General features: G+C 33.9%; 1 long non-coding RNA gene across 1 annotated transcript in view; it reads right to left on the bottom strand.

The window, feature by feature from the left end:
* Nucleotides 1-505: 505 nt before the first annotated feature.
* The window catches only part of LOC126648761 (uncharacterized), an 870341-nt gene continuing 861679 nt past the window's right edge, over nt 506-9167 (bottom strand). The window contains exon 3 of the long non-coding RNA XR_007630893.1: nt 506-531. This is a non-coding gene — a long non-coding RNA (uncharacterized LOC126648761). The remainder of the gene's footprint in view (nt 532-9167) is intronic.

Here is a 9167-nt window from a genome sequence, read left to right as displayed (position 1 = left end):
TCATTAAGGTTCCTTCCAACCTGGACCATTCTATGATCCTATGGTATGAAGCTATATATTTTTAGTTTAGAATTTCCTGTGATTTTGTATTTTGTTGGGTTGTTTGTTTTTTTTCTAAAGCCAAAATCCTCAACAATCTCATGTTTGATGGTGTGGAACGCAATACTGGTTATCTCTTTTGGAAAATGAAATTCAAAAAACATATGAACCTGAATCCCCTGTGCAATGAAGATGGCACTCATCATATCTAATTGTACTTATCTAACAGGTAACAATCTTGGCTTTCTTCAGCAAATGTAGTAGCAAGAATTTATTTCCCCCGCCTTGTACACCTATTAGAAGCTGGACTATATACACATGTGAAGGTAGTTATTTCTCACTTTCATATGTAGTGGAGCCCCTGGTGGTCTAGTGGTTAAGGGCGCGGCGCTGTCACCGCCGAGACCCGGGTTCGATTCCCGATCAGGGCCACTCCCAGGCAGGTGGGGCTCGTTAGCCCTTAAAAAGGCAATCCATCTACGTCCTAAGGACCTCACTGCCACCGTCCAAGCTCGCTTGGCCCCGGCAGATGAACATTAGGATTAAAGGGTGGGCTCAGTTCCGCGCACACTGTCTCACCTAAAAAAAAAAAATCCAGTGAGCAGGCTGGAAGATGTAAAGACCTTCCCTGGATCTTCACTCGCGAAGACTGGCCATTATTTATTATATGTAGTAACATCTATGTATTTGATCCATAAAAGACATCATCCATAGCAGAGAAGACATACCTAACAGATGACACAAAAAGTCCAAAGAAAGAGTATTTTATAAATTCTACCTCTCCCTTGAATTTAGTTAGTTAGGCTGTAATGTATTCTTTTTAGTAGATATGTGTAGTTTTTTCTTTAATTTTAAAACGGGAGCAGCTTGTGACTCTTGTGTTGTGACTCCTGCCTACATTTTGTAACACAAGAAGTTACTCTACTTGTTCAACAAATTGTGTTAAGTGCCCTCTTTTGCCTGAGGAAATTCATACTCATCTGCTGAACTATAACTTAGATCTCTTCTGCAAAATCTATTGCATCCTCTATTTGAGAATACAAAAGTCATGAACCTTGGGAAAAACAATAAAAAAAGGAATATGACCCTTGCATGCTGATGAGAGTATTCTCCTTATTTTTCTCTCATCAGTCTTGAATATATAGTCAACCTTGAATGAAAAATACTGAAGCACTCTAGAGCAAGGACAGAAACTGGGTTTATTTTCCCCAAATAACCTTCTATCAAGGGTACCTTTACTGTTAAACTGCATATTCATGCTATTTATTTACATTCCCACATAATTATTTTTATAGACACGGAGAGGATTTGGGTGATTGAGAGCCCACCAGGGTTACTTTATGATGCCATAGTGGATGCTGAGTTCAAATCCATGCTCTCAGCATGGACAACTGATCCTGGTGTCTGAATGAACCTTGATGATTAAGAAAATCAGAATTACTAATAGTAAGCAGGTAGGCTGGATGTACAAAGTTTATGATTTTCTTTATTTCTTCCTTCTAGAGAAAATAAGGCAGGAATAGATGCCTTCTTTGTCTTTTTTTTTCCTATGTAGAGTGTGTCAGAGAAGAGTCAAAACCTAACGCTGTTATGAAAGTTTAGCCTTTCTGTTTGTGTTCTCCTTCATCTAAAAAAAAAAAAAAAAAGCAGACAGACATGAGAAAACAAGGCATGTCTCATATAATCAGATGAAATATACTGGTTTGAACTTTTTGTCACTATTATATATTGTGTTTCATACAATGAAACACAACACCCTCCTCACATAGCACTTTCATTAGGAGCAATTGTAGAGGAGCAGGGAATTTTTTGAGTAAAGTATGTTTAATTACCTTTGAAACAGAGGTAAAATAACATGGGGTTTTTTTGATACAGCACTTTCTCTGTTTTTCTGCCTATGGCCATGATACCTTAGTCATGTCACACAACCCTTAGACATCAGTAACAGGAATATTACACATAGTTACTATGTCTATATGTGCAATGGGACAGTCTTTTCCAGTGGTGTATTTGTAACTTATGACTGAGACAATAGCACAAAATAAAACAAAATAAAAAATTAAAAATCAGACAAACATTCAGAAATCCCTGTGTCAATCCAAGATCTGTCTTTCTAAGTCTGAAAAAAATTCCACAAGATCACACCAACCTCCATATTCTTGGCTAGACACTTCAAATAGGGAAACATTCATCTGAGATTTCAGAAACACTAGGAATGCTATTAGTGTGACAAGCATCACATATGAGGAAAAGTATTATCCATTTTCTTCTGCTAAATATTAGCTAAATGTGTTGAAGTATCCTTAAAAGATAACTGCTACATGTATTTTAATACTTTGGAAACAGAGTGAAATTAGATGTGGTCCAGAGATTTATCTCTTTAAGCTGTCTAGTCTTGGCTAACTGTACTGTTCTGCAGGTTAAGAAAAGGGTATTACTTAGCATGTCAGTTGAAAAAAAAAAAAAAAAAAAAAAAGACAAAGCCTGGTATGTAGAAAATTACACAGCTAAAGAAAAAAAAGTAATGTTATATTAGTAAAGATCTAAGGCTTTTAAATAACCATTTTTACTACTATAAATCTTAAACATGTACAGACTAGGTGAATCAACTCAAGACACTCAGATACAACACTTTTTATTTCTTTCACTAAGGAACTAATAGGTTGGTATTGTTAAGTTATGTTAATGTTTTAATATTATGCTCTATTATGCATAATTTATAACTCTAGTGCCAAAATGCATGAGTGCAGTTCTCCTGATCAGATATTTTAAGAGCTGAGAAATCTGCAGACTCTCTGGCTGACATTATTTTATTTAGCAAATCTGCTAATGGAATGTTGTTTTAGCATATTCACAATGAGTAGATTTTAGAAGAATGGTGGATGTATCAATAAGTTTTGTCATGAGGAGTGTATGTAGATAATCCATGACAGCATTAATTACTTCAATGTATTAACAAAAATAAATTAGCAATAGATTATCATAGACTACTACACCTGATTAAGATGTCTCATACTTTTTTCTGTAGAATATGTAAAACTCTCTGTTCTATGCATTTAAAGATAACAACATAACTCTGTTAAAATTAACAGAATAAAGTGTGAAGTGTCACTTGATTCTGAATTTTAATGCTGAAACAGTGCTATTTTTTATTCATTCAAGTCCTTCATAAGCATTTCAAGTAGTGACAATTTTTTAGGAATTTTGAATCTCATTTGCAGGTGAAATAACCTACTTTAATGCTGCAGAAGCAATTGAGGAGGTTTGGCACTAAAGATGACATCAAAAGACAGTTTTAAAACCTAGGCTTTTCTAAATTTAGGTCATACTTCAGGCTAGATAGCTACGGTTTGAAGAAAACTCCTGGCTTATTAAATCCAAATGCTTTCATCAATAATTATGTTATATATTTATTTATGTACATAAATCAAAATCCATCTTACAGCAATATAGTGGCTTTGACTTCTCCATTACCGCTGAAAACCCATGTCTGAATTTCATGATTCCAACAACAGGAAATGTCTAACCTAAACCTATTCATCATTGTACATATCCATCTGTTCCCAAACCACCAATTTTCCTTGTTTGAAGATCTGTTCTCAGTTGTTTATCTCTCTGGTCATTCTTCTACTTTGGATAACCAAACTATGCTCTTTTTTCTGTCCATTTTTAGTGTCTTCAGTAATATTAATCTTTCAGCTTTCTGAATGTAAGTGATCAAAAACATGTAAAATTCCAGAAGAAATATCAACAATGCCTTATGAACACAAAGTAATACTTCCTCTGTCTCCTGAGAGAACTTTTTCTGAAAGACCAAATCTGCCTTTTCATTACCCTGTGATCAATATTAATCACCTTCTTGTGACTCTTCTGATACCATCACTTTATGATGATTTCTGAGATTACAGCAACTGTTTGTCAGTCCATTAATTTCTACACATGAGACTTGGTATTTTGAACTTTCAGGTGGTAGTCAATTCTTATTAATCCAGGTCAATGTTCTTCCTGCTCTCTTTCTTGTTTTATACCATCTGAAATCCATTGTCTCCTCAACAAAACAGGTAGGAAGTAAAAACCACAGAGCTGCAATTAATGGAAAACTAAAAGATCAAGAGGCATGTAGGCAGAATAATCCATGCAGTCTGCATTACATTTGAAAACTGTGCTGTAAATGGTGAATATAATTAAATGGGACCAAATTCTGAAGCCATCAATAAATTATTATAAAAATGAACATTGAATTATTTTTCCCATAGAGAATAACAGCCTAAAAATTTTATTGTTGTGTACTTGTATGCATTTTTTCTTATTTTGTGGTACTCCTCTTGCACACATAATTTATTTTCACAATTATAAGTGTTTATTAAATAAGTAATATTTTCAGCAGTTCTGTAATTTAAAACATCAGGTAGTACCTAAACATATATACATTTATATATATATATATATATCCACCTATATATATTTAAATATAACATATATGTTATATATATTATATAATATGTTTATACAACTCTCACTCTCTATATAATACCTATATATATAAATATACACAGAAGTATTTAAAGGACTAGAAACTGAAAAATTACTTTACTAAATTTATCATTGGCTTTGGATATGATCTCTACCAGAACACATAAAGGAATATGGTTTGAAGAGACAAGGAAGATGTGATTTGATATTTGGTGAGACTGTGTTTGTGAAAAAATTGTATCTAAAGAGAAACTGTATTATTCATATAGATACAAACTGCTTTAAGAAACATTAGTATATAACTATCTCAAAGACACATTTTTCTATGAGCTATGATACCTGATAGTTTCAGTTGTCAGGAAAACTGAGAGGTTTTTATATCCTTCTTAGATTTTCTCTTTACTGAGAAAGTCACATTGGATTAATTCTTAAAACAGCATTCATCATTATGATTTTCTGACTTCTAATCCCTCCTAGGAGAAGTTATCTACAAGTACAGCTGTTGATAGCTAGGCAAGTATTTTTTTAGTTGGTTGGTTCTTCACTTAGATTCCTATGCAGGTAACATGTGTGCTTGAGTTCACTAATCTGAGTTTAATGTGTTCATTCTATTTGGAAGGCAGCTTGTGAGTGAAAGAATGATACATAACTCTCCACCCTCCTCTTCAGGAATGAGTCTGTTATTCAAAACTTCAGACAAAGTTTCAAAACATATGAGAGTAATCTGAAAGAATCTGCTTCAGAGGACTAAAACTATATCATCATCTAGAGTGACTCTGGAGTCCATTTCTTTCACTGGGGTGGTGAGACTACACCTGTGCCAATTTGTTTTTAAAAGGAAATGAGAGAGATAATTTACTAATCCATGTTGATAATTAAAGAGAAAACATGATTATCAAGTACAATGAAAAAGGTATAGAGAAAACTTCCTATAATAACTATTCCTATATATGTAAGAGAAAGTGATGAAATGTGGGTTCTTGCCGAAAGTTCAGAGGGAAAAAAAAGAGTGGATATAGATTTTTGGACTATTAAGAGGGAGCTATCATGTTACACAGATGATCCTCTCACTGTCTTCAGTGGTGAGGAAAGAGAACCCTCTTTATCTTTTCTACTAATCATCATGGAAAGTATGAAAAACTACAATAAAAGTATGAAAAACTGCAATAAAATTCTATCAGTTAACTTGGTTGATTTTTTTTTCTTTCCTTTTTTTTTTTCCCTGCAGTTTCTTACACTCAGGAATTACAGACAGAAGGCATGTAATGAAAAAAAAAAAATTCTTGAATTTTCCTGAATGAAATGACTTTTGTATTGAGGTTAACTAAGAGATATTGCACAAGCAAGGTGAAGAGGCAAGAAATAAAAACTTTTTTTTTTTTTACTTACATCAGCTAACAATTTTTCTTTCCTTATTAGTCAGAGAGAAGAAAGTTGAATGATGAATAAAAAATATACAAATTATTTGAATACATGCATGAGCATACACAGTTCTTCTTTCCCCAAATTTGAGACTTGCTGATCAGTGGAAATAAAATATAAATCATATTTTTACTGGATCATAAAATAGAATCATAAAATACTTGAGGCTCTGAGCCCAATCACTAACCCAAATGCTCCATCTTTTCAGCACTTCCTTTGGCAGTTTTGCCAATAGCTGAAAACCCTTTTGATGAAGAAATATTTTCTAATATCTGATTTAAGCCTCCTGTGGAGTAAGTTGAGGCCATTTCTTCTTGTCCTCTTGCTTGTTGCCTGGGAGAAGAGACTGATATGAACCTTTTTATAAACTCCTCTCGGGTAGTTGCAGAGAGCAAGGAGGGCTCTCTCTGAACCTCCTTTTCTCCACGCCAAACCCAAACTCCCTCAACTACTATTTGTAAGCCTTGTGCTCCAGATCCTTCACCAGCACCTGGGCTTGGTCAACCAACCAGTTTTTACTCAGCAAACAGTGCACCCGCCCAAGCCATGAGCAGACAGTTTCTCCAGGAGAATGTTGTAGGAAACAGTGTCAAAGGCTTTACTAAAGTCCAAGTAGACAACATCCACAGCCTTTCTCTCATCCAGTAAGAGGGTCACCTTAACATATCAGATAAGGTTGGTCAAGTCAAGTAGGACCTCTCTTGCATAAACCCATGCTGGCTGTGCCTGAGCCCCTGGTTGTCCTGCATGTGCTGTATGATGGAAATGAAGACGATCCGGTCCATGACCTTTCCCAGCACCAAGGTCAGGTTGACAGGCCTGTAGTTCCATGGATTCTCCTTCCAGTCCTTCTTGTAGATGGTTATCACACTGGCTAACCTGCAGTCAACTGTGACCTTCCTGGTTTAGTCAGGGCTGATGATGAATGATAAAAGTATTTAATTCTGTTTTTGTGGTCTAGTTTATATATGTTCAAGACAACAAGACATGCTACAGAATATAATCTCTCCCAATCTCTTTTTGAATGAAGCATCATGCAGAGAGATCAATACTAATTGTAATAATTTGTCATCTAATATAGTCAACAGAAGAAAAAAGTGACCAATGTGCACTGGCAATTTCACCTTATAAAATTTTTCATTTCTCATGGCAAGTAATATTTAAAGCAGATAAAATGAGAGCAGAGAAGTTAAGAAAAGAAATGTTAAAAAAATCCTCTGACTATAAGAGACAAAACTTCTGTATATTAATATAATAAAAGCTGCTGCTTCAGGAAGATAATTTTTATCAAATGTATTTACTCAAAACACTTCCATAAAAACTGTTGATGTGCTTAGAAAAAAACAACAAAACCCCCAAAACTATTATACTTATTAACATCAGGGCCAGAACTGTCATATTAGTCAATAATAAGAATAAAACACCAAGGGAAATAAGACAGAAACATTTCTACATACAGTAGAAAATAAAGAAAGTACCTTAAAAATAAGTTTGAGCCACCTTTGTCTGTATTGTTCAGTATTTTTTCACATAATGCATTAGGAAAAAAAAGACTTCAGTAAATTATTTTAAGATTTCAAAACCAAAAGAAAAATTGATAATGAAAGAATTTTGTTACCCACAACATTGATTTAGGAAATAAACAACAAAACAAAACAAAAAACCGGATACCTTGGAGTTTTAATTTTTTAATTTTTGTAGATCTTAGAAGTAGTTATGTACTAAATGCAGATTTTAGAGTAGCAGCATATTATCCCTTTACCCTTTAACACACCAACCAAACCCTGTTCCCATATCCATTCCCCTAAATTCCACTGGCCTGTTTAGCCTCATTTTCAAGGTAGAATTGTAGAGAACACCCTAAAATCTATGCAAGAAGATATAGCCATAGACACAACAACCTTCAGGCCCAGAAAAAAAAAAAAAAAGAATAGACAAACTGCACAAGTTTTCTATTGAACCATTTGCTTTTCTTATTATTTATTGTAAATGGATTTGTAAAATAGGCTACATTATCTCCCTCTGGAACAGGTACAGTTAATTTCATGCCAGGAAGTTCAGCTGAGAAGTAATAATAATCTGACTTGATAAAGTAAGTTAAATAGTGGTGTAAATCTCATTAGAAATAATGCATGCTTTGAGACATAATCCTAATCTCTTTTTTTCACTCAATTACTTTCTCTGTTTAATTAAACTAATTTGGAAATTTTTTACAAAAAATTACAAAAAGAAAACTCCACACTCAAAAACAGTAATGAGTGACCAGTAGTAAAGGATTCATAATTTCAATTATGTTTGGAATAGATGAATAAATATAATATGATACTGCATTGTGCGAAATACTAATTAATTTTATTTAGTGTTCTAGTCAAAACAGTTCTTTTAGATATTCACAATGCCTTTATAAGTTGCTAATGAAGAATATTTTCCCTGTATAATTATCATGTAGAATGAAAGATATACTTGTAAATACATTAGTATTAGCTGTCTAAAGAACTACTAAAGTTAAGCTACTCAGAATAAGCATAAATCACTCCGTATTTTGTTAAACAATGGAATGAATTATGTCTTTTTTTTTTTTAACAGAATATTTTTATGGTCAAAAATAATCACTCTACCTCCAACACTTCAAGATTAGTTGGAGAAAGTGCAGAGTAAACTATATATAATGGAAAAATTTATAATGATAAAAATGTGTAATGATGTAGCAGAGAGTAGGATATGTGGAAGGAATCTGGTCTCAAGTTTCAGCTCACTCAAACTAGTTGATTGTATATGCTGACCTTTGTTCATCTCTGCCTTTCACCAGTTGCATCAACTCTGTGCTTTTACATGCGTGAACTTAGGTTTTTAAATTAACACCACTTTTGAACTTAACTGTGATTATTTCTTCCAGTATGTTAACTGCATGTCTTGTCAGTGATCACTTAAAAATCCTCCAGTGCTCTCTTTGAAGGGCCTATCCCAGTCCCTCAGCTTCCATGTTGAACTCTGCGCGGATTCCTTGCAGCTACTGCTACAGCTGCTCTCATTCAGTCAGACCAACTTTTATCCACGACCCAGAGGACCTTCTCCAGATCAACTCTTCCGTCTTTAAGGATCTGAAATTGATTAAAATGGCATGGACTGAGACATTCCTCGATCTCTATCCTCCTTTCCTTTAGGAGGCATTTGATTTGCAAAATATGCTTTGACTATAAAGACATGAGAAGAAATTTGTAAGGAAGAAGATA

The sequence above is a fragment of the Myiozetetes cayanensis genome, unplaced genomic scaffold (genome assembly GCF_022539395.1).
Source record: "Myiozetetes cayanensis isolate MyiCay16 unplaced genomic scaffold, myiCay2020 scf5-8, whole genome shotgun sequence".
In the NCBI taxonomy this organism is placed as follows: domain Eukaryota; kingdom Metazoa; phylum Chordata; class Aves; order Passeriformes; family Tyrannidae; genus Myiozetetes; species Myiozetetes cayanensis.
Note: the sequence above shows the minus strand (reverse complement) of the source record. Positions and strands in the feature narration are given on the sequence as shown.